The following is a 21,917-nucleotide window of genomic DNA, read 5'->3' on the forward strand; positions in this document are numbered from 1 at the left end:
TGCCCTGGATATACCCAACATGTCACGTCATACGGGGCTGAACGGTCCTTGTCTCTGCTCTTTTACGTCACACGAGTTTGAAATTTTTCCATTAAACAGGGTGGTTGTGCCTTGGATACACTCGACCTTTTCACGTCATACGGCGCTGGAAGGTCTCTGTCTCGGCTCTTTTATGTCGCACGAGTTTGACATTTTTCCTGTCTCGACTCTTTTACGTCGTACGAGTTTGACGTTTATGTCACGACCCCCCCCCCCCTAACCCTTGTTGGAGAGCAACAGATTGCAGGGTCGTGATTGTAGGTCGCGAACGTCACTTAGGTGGGAGTGGCTCAACCCATGAAAACGCAAAATCAAGAGCAAACCATGAAAGAAAACCAGAATAAAACCCTTCATCAAAACAAATAACAATTCCAAAAGTCTAGCCATCTCATTCATCCGAAGTTGAAAAGTCTTTACAATTCCTTCTTGGCACTACTCGCCCAAAATACCCAAAATGAGGTACACTACACACTACTGAGACATTCAAAACATACGATGAAAGTCTTCAAAGGATATCTTTTTAACCTCTCGACTTCAAGGTTCAAATCCCCAATGGTCACCCACCTTAAGCACAGGTGTCAACACTCTTCACTCTACAGTTATGAAATTAAGATGGAATGAGCTGACAACCCAGTAAGCTGATCTATACCATTGCATTTCAACTAGCAAGATAATGATAACAATACGCAACACACGTATACATACATGTACACATGTATCAAATAAAGTCCCTTAACATGCTTCTCAACATTCTAACAAAAATGTGAGAAAGGCAGTTCAATATATATAATGCATAAGTCACAATCACCTTTCTTCAAGTAGAGTGACAATGAAAGAATATCACAATTTTAGTTAAACGCTCATGCAGAAAGCTTAAATAAGTTAGGAAAACAGATCTATCTACTCCTGAAGTAGAAGCCACATCGATCAGGCTAAACCAATCCTTAACTTGGGATTTCTACCCTCACTCAGGAGGGTGGACCATGACAAGTGGAAGACCCTCTTTGTAAGGCCCTCACACACGCACACATCCCCAACGCACTTTGGGGTTTTCGATAGGCAGAGGTCTTACAAGACACTGCCCTCTCCTTGTGCCCTTTTGACGAGAGGGGGTTACACTACCATTAGGTGACTCAATGCGTAGTGTCCACATAGATCTGGGGGGCACCACCCTCCCAACTACTCACATCTTGAGTCCCGTCCTATCATGGAGAGTCAGGGAAAAATCGCAGCTATCATCACCATTATTCACAGAGTAGGTACCCTTTCACATGACATAATAACATTGCAGTTGCTGGTACCATCATTCACATAGTAGGTACCCTTCCCCACAAGCAGCTGCTAGTACCATTATTCACACAGTAGGTACCCATTCACATATAGCATAAGCATCATGATACTATCATTCACTCAGTAGGTATCCATTCACATATAGCATAAGCATTATGATACCATCATTCACACAATAGGTATCCATTCACATATAGCAAAAGCATTATGATACCATCATTCACAAAGTAGGTATCTATTCACATATAGCATAAGAATTATTAAAATCATGTAATTCATATCGCAACAGGGCATTCATCATAATCATGCTTCCATGTCATAGCACAACATAACTTCATTATCATGCAGGTGTACGTGCGCTTACAATTGGGATCCTAACATTTGGACCATTTAGAGTTTGAAGATGGTTCTAAAATCAATTTCGTACCAAACACACCTATCCCTCACTTGGGAGTGGTTTAAAGACAACATGATTCTGTTTGACCTCTTAAAGGTTCAAGGAAATGAGGTTTAACTAACTGCCCCCTACTGCGTATAGTGGACAACAACGTACCCTGCTTCAAATCATTATAACATTCAAACTGTAAGGCAACTTGTGACGGGTACAAAATAAAAGTTTAATCCAAGACATATATATTTCTAACAAACCAAATTTGAAAGCATTTAGATTACATTTGGTGGTTCAAAAATTCGTGGCAAATAAGGTGATAGTTCTGATTTTCATCAATATTGCCCACAGTGATATACCTTCATAAAGCAAGGTATAACTTTCAATCTAGGAAGCTTTTCAATATAGTTTCCGCATGAAAAATTTAGCCCATTCAAGGATCTTTCAAACGGCTGTGGTTTTTCTGAAAATGAACTTCGTTGAGCTAGCTAAAATCAATGACCATAGTGGTATAAATGAAAAATCCAGGAAAATAGTCAATAATGATATACCTTCCCATTTTGAAACCTAACTTCATTTTTGTAAATAATTTTAGCAATAGGTAAAAAACAAACATTTTACTAGACTCGTATATATTTCCAATGAGGGTGGTTTGAGGTCAATCGGACCCATTTAGCTATTCAAAAGCCTCTTACAAGTACATGCAAACTTCTGGAATTTCACAGTGGCATACAACATGTCTCAAGCATACATTCCATGATCTTCACAATGTGAACACACACATAGTCATGCATAGCATGCATTCTTACATAATCTAAGAATCATGCATTCATTATTGACATTCACCATTATCATAGAACAAGAGCCCCAATTTCTAAATAAAAAGGCGTAAGGATCACATAAACTTTCATTCTCATTTTACATGCATAAATTCCATGCATCCTTATGACTATCATGCAATGGTCATGCATCCACCTACTTAAACAACAATGGTATCTTCTCCACTTTTCTCCTCACAACTCTCACCCGCCCAACAGTGGCTGCCCACCAACAATCACTCCTACCCACCATATGTCTTAGAGAGAGAGAGAGCGAGAGACAGACAGACAGAGAGTGAGAGACAGAGAGAGAGAGATGAAGTAAAAATGAGTGGCATGAGTGAGGAAGGGGGCTTAACTGCTCTTGGGTTTGAGGTGGCTGGCCAAGTGTCACGAAAAGACTGTAAAATCTGGACATGTGACACTCAATCAGCATGCATATAACAAGTGGCATACACAACTCATGCATGTTAGAGACACAACTGACGCTGCACACAAATCCACCTGAAGCTGCCCTCTTTACCAGGTGCTGTGTCACACCCCAAGAATTTACAATACTATTATTCCTGAGATGTGACAGACAAAACATATATACATCTATTGACAGGACAAATTTACAGTGGCGAGGTCTCACATAGTAAATAAAGAAAGCTAGCACAACAACAGTATCTTCCAAGGTTGATCTTGACCACTCAAAATGAATCCGTAGTTATCCTGAAAAAATGTTTACCATAGTTTGATGAGTTTGGCTACTCAGTAAGTAATCATCATAATCCTAAAAATAATCATGATTGAAAGATATCAATATTTTCCAAAATGAGATCTATTAACAGAAATGCATCAATAGTTTCACTTTCAATAAATGCATAATTAAGTATAATCCGTGTAATTGAAATGCTTATAACACTTTTAACCGCAGTACATAATTCAAAGGATTTCACAAAATACGCTACTGGCGTCCCAAGTAGGTCACCTATATACCCCATCAGCGTCCTGATGGGTCCACTTAATCCCTATCGACGTCCTAGATAGGTCCACTTAATCCCTGCAGGTCCACTTATACCTCACTGACGTACCGGATGAGTCCACTTAATCCCTACCGGCGTCCCAGATAGGTCCACTTATACCTCATCGGCGAACCGGATGAGTCCACTTGCATACTTAAATTATTTCTAAATCTCTTTAAACATTCGAAAGCAGCAATATCATGTACTCAACATATCACTGAAACCATTAATATGAATTTCACTTAAACCATTAATAACAGTCACTCTCTAAAATATTTAAAAAATAACCAATCAACTATTTTGGGCTCAAATTTAGAAAGGTAGCAGTTTGTAAAGGCATTCTAGCATAATTGCCAATTTAATATGTATAGAAAAACTCTTATAAAAATTCAAGAATACGAAATTATCACAATTTATAGAATATCAATTCACAAATAAACATTTCACAACAATACTATAATCAATTGCAAAAATGTCAATTTTTAAATAATAAGGCAGTCATTTGCACATGAATTTTACAATTTCTAAATATTCAAAACAGTAGAAAGAAATATCACAATTTTACTAAAAGCAGAAATATCACATTTATTTCTAACAATAGACAAGAAAAATAAATAAATTTTTTTTTCTAATTTACAGCATTCAAAATTTCTAACATAGATAAAATATCACAATTTTTATTAAAAAGATTATTTTTCAAGATAATGAGGTCACGTGCACATAAAATTTTTCGCGCCTAAAATTCATGACAATAAGCAGAAATAATTATTTCATTTTATTTTTAAAAAGAATGGATTATTTTTCGAGACAATGAGGTCACTTACACACAAAACTGATAAAATAAAGATCCTAGACGGAAATATCACTATTTATTAAAAATAGACTATTTTTCAGAAAGACGATGTCACTTACCCACAATTATTTGAGAGGGAGCTTCCGATAAAAAAATTCGGCTCTAGAGAGAAGTTCACTGTGTTTCGACCAGAGAGAGAGATCTCAAAATTTTGTTTTAGGGTGGGAGTGCGCACATCCCCTATTTAAATTCTTATAACGTATTATTAGATTGTTTTATTACGCTCTACCTCATACTTGAGGTGTCGCGTTAAAAGCAGACTTTTATCGTACGAAAACCACGTCTGCTAAAGGACGTTGCCAGCAGCAAGCAGCAGGAGGCAAAAGCAAGCAAGCAAAACAGGCAAGCAAAAGTTAAACGAAGTAAAAGTTTTTGAAAATAGTGATGGTCCCCAAGGACCATCATACTCAAACAGAACATCACCTATTTATAAGCATATTTTCTCCTTTTTTTTTTTTTTTTTTTTTTTTGAAATTTTAGGATTGTTACATTCTTCCTTCCTTAAAGAAATTTAGTCCTCTAAATTTGTGTACCTGATTACTGAAAAAGATAGGGGTATTTTTCTCTTATTTCGTCTTCTCGTTCCCAAGTCGACTCTTCTCTTGAATGGTACTGCCATAATACACGGACTAAAGGAATTTCCTTGTTACGCAACACTTGCACCCTTCTATCCAGTATCAAAATTGGCTGCTCAATGAAGGATAGATCCTTCCTGATCGGTAAAGGTTCATATTTTAAGATATGGGATGGGTCGGGCTGATATTTTCGTAGTGAAGATACATGAAAGACATTATGGACATTTGCCAATTCGGGTGGTAAGGCAAGTCTATAAGCGACACCTCCAATTCTTTTCAGGATTTCAAATGGTCCGATGTAACGTGGGCTCAACTTTCCTTTCTTGCCGAATCTCATAATACCCTTTATTGGTGAGATTTTTAGGAAAACTCGATCACCTTCTTCAAATTCAAGATCTCTCTTTCGGTTATCGGCATAACTCTTTTACCGACACTGAGCTGTCTTGAGCCTTTCACGAATTAATGCTATTTTATCTGTGGTTATCTGGACAATTTCTGGCCCCAAAAGCTTTCTTTCACCAACCTCGTCCCAACATATGGGTGACCTGCATTTTCTTCCATACAGGGCTTCATATGGTGCCATTTGAATACTGGCTTGGAAGCTATTATTATAAGAAAACTCAATCAGGGGTAAATGGTCATCCCAGCTTCCTGTAAGGTCAATAACACAGGCCCTCAGCATATCTTCCAAGATTTGGATGGTCCTCTCCGATTGTCCATCAGTTTGGGGGTGAAAGGCAGTACTAAAGGTGAGTCTCGTCCCCATGGCTGACTGTAGTCTAGCCCAAAATTTAGAAGTAAACCGAGTATCCCTGTCCGATACAATACTGATAGGAACTCCATGCAACCACACTATTTCCTTAATGTACAGCTGAGCCAGTCGATCCAAAGTGTACGTCGTGCGAATCGGTAGAAAGTGGGCAGCTTTGGTTAATTGGTCCACAATGACCCAAATGCTATCATGTCCTGAATTTGTTCTAGGCAAGCCAGAAACAAAATCCATAGAGATGTGCTCCCATTTCCATTCTGGCACCGGTAAAGGCTGCAACAACCCAGCGGGCCTTTGATATTCAGCTTTTACTTGCTGGCATGTTAGGCATTTAGACACAAATAGTGCTACCTCTTTTTTCATATTATTCCACCAAAAGGTTTTCTTCAGGTCCTAATACATTTTAATACTTCCGGGATGTATTGTATAATGAGAATGATGTACTTCTTCTAAGATAGCTTTCTTTACACTCTTATCATTCGGGACACAAACCCGACCTTTGAATCTTGGCAAATCCTCACTACATATAGAGAATTCATCTCTCTTTTCTTGCTTCACCTATTCTATAATTGTTATAAGCTGAGGGTCTTTCTTTTGCGCCAATCGACTCTGTTGGATTAATTGGGGTTCCGCCTTAATATTGGCAATCATACTTACCACACCATTAATGGACGGAGTTGGATGCCAATCTACTATTTCCTCTAACAATCGCATTTCTTGGATCATTAGATGAGCTAAGACTCCCGTAGATTTTCTACTTAGAGCGTCGGCCACAACGTTAGCTTTTCCTGAAGGATAATGGATTGTACAATCATAATCTTTTAAGAAATCCATCCATCTTATCTGCCGCATATTTAAATCCTTCTGAGAGAAAAGGTATTTCAAACTCTTATGATCTGTGTATATTACGAATTGCTCACCATATAGATAATGCCTCCATATTTTCAAAGCGAATACTATTGCAGCTAGCTCCAAATCATGAATTGGATACTTTTTCTCATATTCTTTCAACTGTCTGGATGCATATGCCACTACTTTCCCATATTGCATTAATACACAGCCCAAACCTTTATGTGAAGCATCACTATAAATCACAAATCCCCCACTCCCCTCAGGAATAGTTAAAATAGGTGCTGAAGTTAATCGAACTTTTAGTTCTTGAAAACTCTCCTCACATTCACTTGTCCACTCAAATTTGACATTTTTCTGTGTCAATCGAGTCAATGGGATTGCGATTCCAGAAAATCCTTCTACAAATTTTCTGTAATATCCTGCCAATCCCAAAAAGCTTCGAACTTCAGTCACATTACTTGGTTGTTTCCAATTAACAACGGCTTCAACCTTTGAAGGATCAACTGATAGACCTTCTTTTGATATGACATGTCCTAAAAATGTCACTTGTTCAAGCCAAAATTCACATTTACTAAGTTTGACATACAATTTCTTCTCTCTTAATATTTGCAATACCATTCTTACATGCTGCTCATGTTCCTTCTGATTCTTGGAATAAATTAAAATATCATCGATGAATACCACAATAAATTTATCCAAAAAGGGCTTAAAGATCCGATTCATCAAATCCATAAATGCAGCTGGTGCATTGGTTAATCCAAAAGGCATAACTAAAAATTCATAATGGCCATACCTTGTTCTGAAAGCTGTCTTGAGTATATCTTCACCTTTAATCTTAAGCTGATGGTATCCAGATCTAAGATCAATTTTTGAAAACACTTGTGATCCTTGTAATTGATCAAATAAATCATCAATTCTAGGTAATGGATACTTATTTTTCACTGTCACTTGGTTCAACTGTCTATAATCAATACACAATCTCATAGTCCCATCTCTCTTTTGACAAACAGTACTGGAGTACCACAAGGTGACACACTGAGCCTGATAAAACCTTTATCTAATAATTCTTCCAATTGTTGTTTCAGTTCTTTAAGTTCTGCAGGAGCCATTCAGTAAGGTGCCTTAGAAATTGGTGCTACCCCTTGCAATAATTCAATGGAGAATTCAATTTCCCTGTCAGGCGGTAATCCTGGCAATTCTTCAGGAAAAACGTCGGGAAATTCTTGAATAACCGGAGTGGTATCCAAATTTATTTCTTCCTTTCTATCTTCTTTGATATAGGCAAGAAAGCCTTGACACCCTTTTCGAAGGAGGCGATTAGCTCGAATACAAGAGATTAAATATGATGGGGAGTCTTCTTTGACACCATTGAAGTAAAATACTGGTTGATTCGGAATACTAAAGGTAACAATTTTCTTATAACAATCAATACTTGCATGGTATGCAGAAAGCCAATCCATGCCTAAGATTACATCAAAATCTTGAATTTCCAGGAGTATTAAATCAACCAACAGTTCATTTTCTTCTATCTTTATTACACATGATTTGTACACTATATTGGTGTTAATTGAATCTCCCATCGGTGTGGCTACCTCTAGAATGTATTCTAATTGTTCTGGTTCTACCTTTAAGTGGCATGCAAATGTTGTGACACAAATGAATGAGTAGATCCAGGATCAATCAAAACATGAGCTACTTTTTGAAAGATAGTAAGAGTACCTTGGATCACTGATTTTGAGGCCTGAGCGTCTTGCTCGGTAATCGCAAATACTCTTCCCTTCATCTGAGGCTTTGGAGCTATCTCTCCCTGCTTTGGAAGCTGTTGTGTCTGTAAGCTAGGACATTGTTTAATCTAGTGTCCCAATTTTCCACATTTAAAACAGGCTCCGGTATTCCAATAACAAGGGCTTGATCCATGATTTTTCCCACATTTTCTACATGTTTCTATTGGGCTTTGAAATGGCGAGGGCCTTGGCTTCTTGTTTGGCCTTTCAAACTGTTGTCGATTAGATGATGTAGGTCTAATATGACTGTTCTGATTTTTTATCTTTTGGTAATCTTCAAAATCTTTTTCGACAATTTGGGCACGATCTACTATTTCAGCATAAGTTCTTAATTTCAAGACTGATATTCTGCTTCTAATAGCTGGCCTGAGACCCCTTTCGAATTTCTTCACATTTCTTGCCTCATTGTTAATCATATGTGGTGCAAACGTGGCCAATTCAGTAAACTTGGCCTCCTACTGTGCTACTGTCCTATTTCCTTGGATTAATTCTAGAAATTCCATTTCCTTTTGGTCTCGAATAAATCTGGGAAATATTTTTCATTAAATGCCTCTAGAAATACTTCCCAAGTCAAGGTTTTATTTTCTTTGACCAATACTCCTTTTGCCATTCGCCACCAGTGTTGTGCCTCACCTTCTAACATAAAAACTGCCAAGGCCACCTTCCTATCATCAGGACATTCCATAACCTCGAATATTTTTTCTATGTGCATAATCCATCCCTCGGCTTCCAGTGGGTTTACAGCACCCTTAAATGAAGGTGGGTTTAATTTCTTAAATTGTTCGATATTGCTCCCACCATTTCCTGTAACTGACTGCCTGGGTGGATTGTTGTTTTCCATCTGATGTTGCATTAGAGCAACCATATTTTCGAAGGCTTTGTGAATTCCTTCCATATTGGCTTCAGCTACTCTGGATTTTGACTTTATCCCGGTCTGTACACACAATAAATGTGATTTTTAAGTACATTCTTTTTAAATTTCCTAAGGATCTTAAACCTATTGCTCTGATACCATAATTGTCACACCCCAAGAATTTACAATTATTCCTGAGATGTGACGGACAAAACATATATACATCTATTGTTAGGACAAATTTACAGTGGCGAGGTCTTACATAGTAAATAAAGAAAGCTAGCACAACAACAGTATCATCCAAGGTTGATCTTGACTAGCACTCAAAATGAATCCGTAGTTATCCTGAAAAAATGTTTACCATAGTTTGATGAGTTTGGCTACTCAGTAAGTGATCATCATAATCCTAAAAATAATCATGATTGAAAGATATCATTATTTTCCAAAATGAGATCTATTAACAGAAATGCATCAATAGTTTCACTTTCAATAAATGCATAATTAAGTATAATCCGTGTAATTGAAATGCTTATAACACTTTTAACGGTAATACATAATTCAAAGGATTTCACAAAATACCCTACTGGCGTCCCAAGTAGGTCACCTATATACCCCATCAGCGTCCTGATGGGTCTACTTAATCCCTATCGGCGTCCCAGATAGGTCCACTTAATCCCTGCAGGTCCACTTATACCTCACCGACGTGCCGGATGAGTCCACTTAATCCCTACAGGCGTCCCAGATAGGTCCACTTATACCTCACCGGCGAACCGGATGAGTCCACTTGCATACTTAAATTATTTCTAAATCTCTTTAAACATTCGAAAGCAGCAATATCATGTACTCAACATATCACTGAAACCATTAATATGAATTTCACTTAAACCATTAATAACAGTCACTCTCTATAATATTTCAAAAATAACCAATCAAATATTTTGGGCTCAAATTTAGAAAGGTAGCAGTTTGTAAAGGCATTCTAGCATAATTGCCAATTTAATATGTATAGAAAAACTCTTATAAAAATTCAAGAATACGAAATTATCACAATTTATGGAATATCAATTCACAAATAAACATTTCACAACAATACTATAATCAGTTGCAAAAATGTCAATTTTTAAATAATAAGGCAGTCATTTGCACATGAATTTTACAATGTCTAAATATTCAAAACAGTAGAAAGAAATATCACAATTTTACTAAAAGCAGAAATATCACATTTATTTCTAATAATAGACAAGAAAAATAAATAAATTTATTTTTCTAATTTACAGCATTCAAAATTTCTAACATAGATAAAATATCACAATTTTTATTAAAAAGATTATTTTTCAAGATAATGAGGTCACGTGCGCATAAAATTTTTCGCGCCTAAAATTCATGATAATAAGCAGAAATAATTATTTCATTTTATTTTTAAAAAGAATGGATTATTTTTTGACACAATGAGGTCACTTACACACAAAACTGATAAAATAAAGATCCTAGACGGAAATATCACTATTTATTAAAATAGACTATTTTTTAGAAAGACGATGTCACTTACCCACAATTATTTGAGAGGGAGCTTCCGATAAAAAAATTCGGTTCGAGAGAGAAGTTCACTGTGTTTCGACCAGAGAGAGAGATCTCAAAATTTTGTTTTAGGGTGGGAGTGCTCACATCCCCTATTTAAATTCTTATAACGTATTATTAGATTGTTTTATTACGCTCTACCTCATACCTGAGGTGTCGCGTTAAAAGCAGACGTTTATCGTACGAAAACCACGTCCGCTAAAGGACGTTGCCAGCTCCAGCTGCAAGCAGCAGGAGGCAAAAGCAAGCAAGCAAAACAGGCAAGCAAAAGTTAAACGAAGTAAAAGTTTTTGAAAATAGTGATGGTCCCCAAGGACCATCATACTCAAACAGAACATCACCTATTTATAAGCATATTTTCTCCTTTTTTTTTCTTTTTTTTTTTTGAAATTTTAGGATTGTTACATGCTGGCTCTTCACCCGGTGCTGGCTCTTCCAACCGATGCTGGCTTCTTCACACAAATCGACCTGGTGTTGGCCTTCTTCTCCAACTCACCCGGCGTTGGTCTCTTCCAACCGCACTGGCCTCTTCACACAAATCCACCTGGCGCAGTCTCTTCCAACCGGCGCTGGCCTCTTTTTCAACTCACCTGGCACTAGCACTTCCAACAGGCACTGGCCCGATGCTGGCACTTCCAACCTGCACTAGTCACAACCTCAACCTCCCTATCCCGCCATGCCTTCTAACTGGCCGAGAAAAGTTTGGGTCATCACAGTTTGTCCTGTCTTGGTTGTTTAGCGTAGCACTCGTTTTGACACTTATCTTGTCTCGACTTTTTTACGTCGCACGCGTTTGACGTTTATCATGTCTTGGCTCTTTTGCGTCGCACAAGTTTGACGCTTATCCTATCTTGGCTCTTTTACATCGCACGAGTTTGACATTTATCCAGTCTCGGCTCTTTTACGTCGCACGAGTTTGACATTTTCCAAATTTGACTTTGGGACATCATACACACACATGGGGATGAGCTTGCCGCATTTCACCTCAGGGGATCCAGTAGAGAGAAAAACGCTCCCAGACTAGCCAATATCGTCATCGGCGAGGGTCACCCATCTCCGATATGTGGTAATCGATAGTTATAGTCATACAACCGTGGAGTGCCTTGCTAGTTTCAAGCCTTCATAATAGCGGTATGAAGTTGGCTTCGATTCGAGAGCAAGGCTAGATTGACTAACAGTTTAACCTCTTATAGTAATGGAGGAAGTTCTTTTTAAAAGGGTTTTGAAAATGGAGGGTTTTAACAATTAGATTGAAAAAGTACTGTTAAATGGGACAGACCTTACAGTTTTGCTACCTGTGGCCCCTTTGGTGGTCATTTTCATTAATATATTTTACCCAAAGATGATGAGAGGATTTCCTTGTGGGACTGTGAGAACTCAAAAGTCTCGAAGTTGTATTTTTACCTTTGGAGCTTTCACCCTGTGCTTCGTAGGTCCATGATGAGTTCTCAGGATTCTTGCTGAGCTTCCATCTTGGAGAGGTCCCAATGTTCTTCCAGGATTCGTCGAAGTCACTTTGGTTTTCCATTCATATCATGCTCCTGCATCTTTCTGAGTTGGTTCTGTCGGAAACCTGTAGGGTTTAAGAGGACTCTTTGTCCTTAGGGTCTGCTTGTGCCATATTGTTGGAACTTGCAAGTACTTATGTGTACTTGAGTTTTTTGAATCAGAAGCTCCTTCTTGGAGGATTTCTTTTTTTTTCTTTTTTTTTTGTGATGCCTTTTTAGGTTTTCACCACTCTATTGAGCCTGTTATGGGTAGTATTTTCTGAGATACATCGCATTGATGGGGTTGTTGAGCTTGCAGCCCTCCTGATTCTTGATCTTGTAAGAATTGCTTGCTTGCAGTTGGGTGACCACGAATGGCCCCTCCCAATTAGGTTTGAACTTGCCTAAAGGGTGTGGATTTGCAGGTGTGTGGAAGATTTTATTGAGTACCATGTCCCCTTCCCTAAACTGTCGAGGAGCAACTTTACTTTGGTATGCTCTCTCGATTCTACGCTGATAAGCAACAATAGTTTGTGTTTCGCGTAGTCATCTTTCATCCAAATTAACGACGGCAACAATTCGTGCTTCGATCTTTTCTTCCTCATATGAATCTTTATGAATAAGCACTCGGAGAGATGGTATCTCAACTTCAATGGGTAACACTGCTTCCATACCATACACCAATGAGTACGGGGTCATACCAGTAGGAGTCTTCTCAGTTGTCCGATAAGTCCATAGCACGTCATTTAGCTTTTCATGCCAATCTTTGCCACCTTCTATTATTCTGTCTATAATTCTGAGAATTCTTTTGTTTGTGGCCTTTACTTGTCCATTTCCTTGAGGGAAGTAAGGTGTAGAGAATTTATGCATTATCCCAAAATTTTTACACACCTTAGAGACTTTTTCATTTTTTAGATTGGATCCATTATCAGTAATGATTGATTCAGGAACACCGAACCTAAATTCAATATTGTTCTTTATGAAACGGGCAACATGTTGTCCCTCAATTTTGACAAATGATGTGGCCTCTACCCATTTGTTGAAGTGCTCTATAGCCGTTAATTTGAAATGGTGGCTGTTTGAGGCTTTCGATGAGATCATTCCAATGATATCAAGATCCCACATGGCAAAGGGCCATACAGGCGGGGTTGAGTTGAGTGGTACGAAGGGTGCATGGATGAGGTCTCCATAAAGCTGACATTTGGGACACCTCTTTACGAACTTCCAACAATCTTCAGCCATGATGGTTCGGTAATAGCCTTGGCGCCTGATTTTCTGAACTAAGGTAGCTGCGTCAGAATGACTTCCTTCACGTTGTAACTTTGTCAGTAATTAATCAATTTCTGGCTGATCAAGACACTGTAGAATGATGCCATCGAAGGACTTTTTGAATAGGAGATCACCTCTTACTAAGAATCTCATAGAAAATGTTTGAAGGGCTTCTTTATCCTTTTTGGTGGCTCCTTCAGGGTATAACTCATCTTTCACCAAGGACAGAACATCATGGAACCATGGTTTTATTTTCCCTAGTTACATGCTGAAAGGTGATTTTCTTGAAATATGGGATCATCTTTCCACCTTTTCAAGATAGGGCTTGAGCTTTTCTTTTTTCACCTTCCAAATCCCTTAAACTTGGTTTATGACGAGTAAGGAGTCACCAATCACTCGTATTTGTTGGACTTTCATTCCCATGGTGTTCTCAAGCCCGACTATCAAGGTTTCATATTCAGCAACATTATTGGTACATGGGAAATTCAATCTGATGATTGTTGGTATTGAAATGTTCTCAAGTGAGCATATTTTGACTCCTATATCTGATCCATATTCATTCCTTGCACCATCAAAGTTTAACTCCCAAATTGATTCCTTAATTGTGAAGAGGTTCTCATCATGGAGATCCGTGTTCATGGGAGTGTTATCTGGCAGTACGTGTTCAACTAAGTGGTCAGCAATGGCTTGTCCTTTGATCGATTTTTGAGTAACATATTCAATCTCGAACTCGCTCAATAGCATTCTCCACTTCGCCAAACGTCCGTTCAAGACTGTTCTCTACAATAAGTACTTGAGTGGGTCTATTTTTGAGATGAGCTTGACTGAATGAGATAAGACATAATGTCTTAACTTCTGCATGGTCCACACAAGCGTCAAACAATGCTTCTCCACATTCGTGTATCTTGTCTCATAGTCCACCATAGTCTTGCTGATGTAGTATATCGTTGGTTCGTTTCCATGGTCATCGTATTGTCCTAACATTTCCCCCATGCTCTTGTCTCTCATTGACATGTATAGGAACAGGGGTTTGTCTGGACTAAGAGGACTAAGGTTGGGAGGTTTGGTGAGGTACTCCTTGACTTGATCAAATGGTTCTTGGCACTCATTATCTCATAAGAATGAGGTATATTTCTTGAATAGTCTAATAAATGGTGCTCATTTGTCTGCTAGCTGTGAGATGAAACGCCTTATGGCTTGTATGCAACCTTGCAGCCCACGAATTTCTCTGATGTTTCGGGGAGAGAGCATTTCAGTGATGGCTCGTATTTTGGACGGGTCCACCTCAATCCCTCTTTGGCTTACTATAAAGCCTAGTAATTTACTGGATTCAACCCCAAAGGCACATTTTTGCAAATTGAGTTTGAGTTGATGTTTTCGGAGCCTTTCAAAAATGGTTCTCAGGTCAATGAGATGATCAGGCCTGGTCTTCGACTTGACCAGAATGTCGTCGACATAGTCTTCCATGATGGTGTGTACTAATTCGTGGAAGATGCTAGTCATTGCCCGTTGATAAGTTGCCGCTGTATTTTTTAGGCCGAAGGGCATGACTTTGTAGCAGTAAGATCCCCATTGTGTTATGAATGAAGTCTTGATCTGGTCTTCTTCTGCTATGAAGATTTGGTTTTATCCTGAGAAGCCATCCATGAATGACAACTTCTCATGCCCGCAGTGTTGTCGACCAAGGCATCTATGTTTGGTAATGGAAAATTGTCCTTTGGGCATGCCTTGTTGAAATCTCTATAGTCAACACACACTCGGATCCTCCCATCTTTCTTGGGTACGACCATTATGTTGGCCAACCATTCTGAGTAATCGACAGGGGTAATGAACTTCGCTTTGAGCAACTTGTCGATTTCTTCTTTAATTTTGAGCTCAAGGTGGGTCTTCGGACGTCGGAGTTTCTGCCTTACAGGCTTGACGCCTTCATTGAATATTAGGTGATGTTGCACCAACGTGGGATCTAGCCTTGACATATCATCGTATGACCAGGTGAAGACATCGTGATATTCCTTGAGAAAGAAAATCATATTTTCCCGCTCCTCAAGAGATAGAGAGATTCCAATCTTGGTTAACCTTGGGTCCTTCTCAGTTCTTTGGTTTATGTCGATCGTCTTTTTGATGATAGCCATTACGTCACCATCGAACCTCTTCTTGAATTGCTCAACATAGGACATGAGTTCCTCAGGTTGAGGGATTTCTTCAGACTTCTGGCTCTCTTGATCTTCTTCTTGGTCATCCAATTCGTCATCTTGGGTATTGTGCACCATTATCAGTTTTATCATGTTTTGATTTTTCAATGGTTTTGAAATAACACAAGAGGTGTCCCTTATGAGACTTGTGAGAAATTTGTTGGGGACTGGACGTGCAAGGTGGTTAGATGGCCACCCTGCGCCTATCCATTTTCTGGCGCCGGGACTTGAAGGTACTGCTGGTATGCTTTTAATTATTCTCGAGATAGGGGAGTGATCGACCAATTCCGTTCTTGGGTTTGAATTGGTGGATGAGCACGCTAGGCTTTGTTAGAGCCGATTGTGCATACCTTCAAATCTAGGTCTGTAAAAATGTCTTCAATTCCTAATTCTTGGGTGTGCTAAAATGTGGACGAAGAGTTATTCTCCATTGGGGATCGAGAGAGGCTTTGAATGCCTCCATATACAAAGCTCGGATAGCTTGAAGGCTTCATCTGGCTTTGCAATAAGGTGAGAGAACACCTAAGACCTCTTTGATCTCCGTTTTCAATTTTGGCTTCGAATGATTCAAAAATTGCCTCCGTTACGCCTTACCCTTGACTAACCAAGCCTTGACCTAGTTGAAAGCCTTGAGAGAAGAGCATGTGACAAACTTCGAGGGACCCAAAATTGTATCGATGTTGACATTGGATAATTTCATCCATCGATGTAGAAGTTTGCAAAATTTGAGGAATAGGGTCGCTGGCCTCTAGGCGTAAGGTGGTATAATCGACTTGCTCAAAGGAAGCGAGCGGGATTTCTCCGAGCTCAACTCCTACAGCTAGCTTCTCGTTATGTATACTAGGATTGAGAAAAGCAGGGGGTTGAACACATACCTTTGCGCTGCCATTTTTAGTTGGAAATTTGAGGCATTGATGGAGTGTAGAGGCGATCACGAGATTTTCATGCAACCACGGTCTTCCTAACAGCATGTTGAAAGAATGCTTTATGTCCAAGACCGAAAAATTTATCACTTAGACAGTAGGGCTTCTCTTGAGTGTGAGAAGCAGTATGCCTTCAGCTTGTTTTTTGGTTCCATCGTATGCAGCGATAGTTAGTTGACATGGCTCGAAGTCATCCAGGCTTTTGCCTATCTGCTTCACTGTTTTGATAGGGCATATGTTTAAGGATGACCCATTATCAACAAGCACTCTTCGTATCTCATATCCTTGCATGAAGACGGTGATGTGCAGAGGTTGGACGTGAAATCGGTTGAAGCTGGCTAAGACGTCATCGTCTGTGAACACAATTGGTGTTGGTGCCATCAGCTGGTTGATCATTTCGTACAACTCATACAGCTGTGTGTTTCTCGGGATGTGTGTCTTGGCAAAGACCCTCACAATCTAGGCTTTATGTTCTGGTGAATTGGCGAGTAGCTCCAAGATGAAGATTCGAGCTTGGATCTTCCCGAGATGACCTAGTATATCGTAGGTGGTTGTAGATCCTTGAATTTCGTTGTTCAGCTCGTGATCTACGACCTCCGCTGGTTGTTTGGTTTTTGAGGTATTTCCCATTCTTTCATAGAGAGTATCGGCCATCAATTGAATGGGTTTGAACACTCAACCTCTTCAGTTTAAGTAGTCAACCTCGCCACTCTGAAGCTCGATAGGGTCAGCCCTAGCAAGATTAATGGGAGACTTTGGGGTGTTGGCCCCTTGTTTGAAAGATGATGCATTTTCATTGGTCCTTACCATATCAATCTCTAGTGTGTCATCTTCAGCATGTCGGTCCCAATTTGGAAGGTTATCGAGGTTTGGAGATGAAGGGCTTCCTCTTAGGAGGCTTAAAAGATCTTCTTCAGGTTCTTAAAAGTGATGATCACAAGCTAATATGAACTGACTGGGATCCTCTTCTTCGTCTCCACACTCAACCATGTGAATGACAATGTTCTCTTTCGAGTTGTATTGAGTTCTCGGCGTTTTGGTCTTTGTGACCATATTTTTAGGGAGAGGATTTGTGAAGATATCCATCTTTTGATTAGGCTCATCGACAGGTTGATTTCTAGGTGTGACAGTGATGTCCCCCCTATTGATTAACCCTTGAATCACCTATTTCAAATGTAGGCAGTTTTGAGTATCATGAGCATGGTTTTGATGCCATTTGCACCACCTGCCCTTATCCGTGACTTGAAATGGTGGTTCAAATGGTGGCGAGAGATAAACCATATTCTTAGCTAAGAGTAATTCCAACACTTTTTCTAATGGGTCTTTGAGAGGGATGAAATTATCCTCTGGTCTTTGGTTATTATTTTGAGCGTTGGCTCTAAGCTGACCCCTTCGGTTTTGATTCTGATTGTTGGGTTGAGCACTTGAACCTTGGGCCAATCTGTTAACGACGATCTCATTAACCTGACCAAAAGCATTCCCCTAGTTTTTGTTCATATTTTGGGGAGCTGTTATCGGCTTGTTGTCAGGCTTTGAGCTGAGGGGTGTCCCTCTGAACCTTTCATGTCGTGCCACCCGCTCAATCATGGAGTCGAAAGAGTGGGGGATAAGACCTTGGCTGAAGAAGGTCCTGTACTCGAGAGCAGCATTCTATAAGACTATGGAGATCTTGGTTGGGTCTATAGGTCGAGATCTTATGACCCGCATTGCCGCCTCACGGAATCGACCAATGAAATCCTCGAAGGATTCTCCTGGGTTTGGTTTTGTTGCACTGAGTTCGCCCAAGGAGAGAGGTCTTGATTTAGACCCGCGGTAGTGAGAGACGAATAGGTTGAACATTTCGTCTGGATTGATGTGTGGTCGAGCTGACATTGTTCTCCGATGCCAGTTCATGGCCTCACCAGTCAATGTTTGTGAAAAGATGCCTTCAGTTGGTTGGGTCTGTCTCGAAAAGCTTGAACTGAGAGGAGGTATGCATTGACATGAGTATCTGGATCGCTCTTCCCATTGAACTTGTTCTAAACTCTGGGATGACAAATCCCAAGGGATGATCTTCCATGCCTCCAAGGGTCTCATGAACATAAGCCGTTGGGGGTTGAATTTCATGCATGCCCATTCTTATAAGAATATCCTACCTTGCTTTTAAGGTGCCTTTTTGTTGAGTATTTGGCACAGAAGTAGGCCCACTAGTTGGTGGGTTCCCAAGTGTAGACTAATAAGTTGAAACTTGGGGTATATGTTGGCATGCATGGGCTTGAGATGATGAGCCACAGGGGTGTACTGACCCATAGGATTCACCATCGATTGTGAAAATTGCATGGTTTGTTGGGCCGGATGAACCGGAGGGGCCGATTGAAGAATCGACTGACTTAGTTGTGCTAAGGGTTGACCTATACCACTAACTTGGTTGGGATAGGCCCGTAGGCTGAGGAATGAACAGTGTAACCTAGGTCAACTAGAATTTTGAGGGCAGCTTGGATGCCTATCTTGCCTAAGGGTTGGTTTGAGTCAACAGCTCTGCTTCCTAAAGTGTTCAGGATGTTAAGAGCTGTACTATGGTGGCTCGAGGTTGGGTTAGATCCCCTAGACCTAGGTGGGTCTTGGGTTTGAGATCGCTGCATCTCAGAGTTATCTTGGTTCGAGTTACAGAAATTGTCTTTAGATGTTGTATGAATTTCTTCCCTCACTCGACTTCTACTTTGGCTGCTTAAAATCCCCTGTAGGACGATGCCTGGTCGGACTCCCTAACTATTAATGTGTGTGTGTATATATATATATATATATATTAATTTTTTTTATCTTTTAATTTTGATGAAACACAGTTAAACTAAGCATGGTGAAAGTAAGGAAAAAATGATTTCAATCAAAATTAATCAACTAAAATAAAATCAAAAGGGCAGAAACATAACAAATCTCTCTAAAGCAAAATATTTTTTTTGTATTTTTAAAATTTTTATTTTCGGTAAAAAATTGGTCAACAAGGAGCCAAAAGTCCTTGGAATGGTCTTGTGAGATCCCATAAGTTTTCCTGGGACACTTGCAGTTGGGCGACGTGGGTGGTGTCGCCGAGGCGGCACAAGTGGTGTCGCCCTTGCAGGTGGGCGACAGCTGGTGTCACCTAAAACATCATTATTTTTTATTTTTTATATTTTTATCTTGTTAATATTGATGAAATAAGACTACTTTAAACTCTGATGAAGAAGGAAATAAAAATATTTATAGTGTAATAAATTAAAATAAAGTAAAATAGAAAAGCCTAGATTGAACTGAAAAATATTTTTTTGCATTTTTAAAATTTTATTTTGATCTGTATGTTTTTTTACTATCACAAAAGAGTCCCTAGAATAGATCCAAAAAGTTTCAGAGGTTTCTGAGGTTTTTGTAACCCATGATAGAATTTTTTGTAATCCATGATCGAATGTTTTGTAATCCATAATCGAAATGTTTGTTTTTTTTTTGTAATCCACGATCGAAATATTTGTTTTTTTTTTTGTAATCCATGATCGAATTGTCTGTTTTTTGTTTTTTTTGTAACCCATGATAGAGTTTTTTGTAATCCATGATTGAATTTTTTGTAATCCATGATCGAATTGTTTTTTTCTTTTTTTGTAATCCACGATCGAATTTTTTGTTTTTTTTTGTAATCCATGATCGAATTTTATGTAATCCATGATCGAATTTTATGTAATCCATGATCGAATTTTTTGTAATCCATGATAGAATTTTTTGTAATCCATCATCGAATTTTTTGTAATCCATGATCGAAATGTTTGTTTTTTTTTCTTGTAATCCATGATCGAATTTTTTGTTTTTTTTTTTTTTTTGTAACCCATGATAGAATTTTTTGTAATCCATGATTGAATTTTTTGTAATCCATGATAATTGTTTTTTTCTTTTTTTGTAATCCACGATGGAATTTTTTGTTTTTTTATGTTTTTTTTTTTTTTGTAATCCATGATCGAATTTTATGTAATCCATGATCGAATTTTTGCTAATCCATGATTGAATTTTTTGAAAATTTGTGATTTTTTTTTAATCCATGATCGAATTTTTTTTGATAATCCATGATAGAATTTTTTGAAAATTTGTGATTTTTTTTTTTTAATCCATGATCGAATTTTTTTTTGTAATCCATGATAGAATTTTTTGAAAATTTGTGACTTTTTTTTTTTAATCCATGATTGATTTTTTTGAAAATTTTTAATTTTTTTTTTTTAATCCATATTATTCAAAGAGAAAATGAGAGAGATGATGATTCTGAGGCCACCCTATCCCATCCATATTATCCACATATCGAGTCCCAACAGCAACAGTGTAGGGATGTGCACGACAGTGCATGTGAGCATGAAGGATGGACAAGCTTCGGGGATTTTGGATTAGGAACACAACAAAACACTAACACTCAGGGATTTGGGAATAGTCAGACGCCTGCTAATATCGATGATCCGTTTTTAGATCGAATCAATGAGTTGTTAAACGAATTCAATCAATGGCACTAGCGTGACCAAGAAGAACAATAACGTCGTCTATCATTTTATTTTTAGATCATATGTTACTAATTTTATGCTTTATTGTAGTCCATGTATGTTGATATACTTATTCCATGATAATTCTATGTTTATCCTTTTGTGTGATGTAAATTAAATGCTGAATGGCGGTTCATGCAGGGAAAGAACATATCAATATTTGCATATTCATTCAAAAACATGAAAATTCTTAATGGAGTACCCTCATTTCTTATTGAATTCCTAAAAAACAATATTTATAATGAATTTCAATAATTGTTTTGGATTTTTTTTAAGCTTTATTCTGACCGATTCACCCGATTCCCGATCCCGATCGCCGATTCGTCGATCCGGATCGGTTTTTTGGGTGCCCGATCCGTGTCAACGATCCGTTTTTTAAACCATTGCCTTAAACTAATCAAAAGATTTAAATAAAGTTTTAGAGAAAGTGGGACAGATCGAATTCAGTTTTGAGGCCACATTTGCCCGGAAACGAGCAGATGTACTCTCTGATATGTGACGGAGCTAGCATGATCCAGAGCATTAAATTACGATTTTTAAGACAAGTTAATAGATCAAAAATAAATAAAAGAAGCAAAATAATAAAAAGAATAAGAAAGAGATAGGAAGAAATAATACCAAACCGAATCAGATGGCCCGGGATTCTCGAGCCTTCAAGGGCTCTCCCATATCAGAACCGATCCTCTTTTTCCTCTCTAATTCGGATGCTGACCT

The sequence above is a fragment of the Amborella trichopoda genome, chromosome 6 (assembly GCF_054954075.1).
Source record: "Amborella trichopoda isolate Santa Cruz 75 chromosome 6, AtrichopodaSantaCruz75HAP2 v2.0, whole genome shotgun sequence".
Taxonomy (NCBI): Eukaryota; Viridiplantae; Streptophyta; class Magnoliopsida; order Amborellales; family Amborellaceae; genus Amborella; species Amborella trichopoda.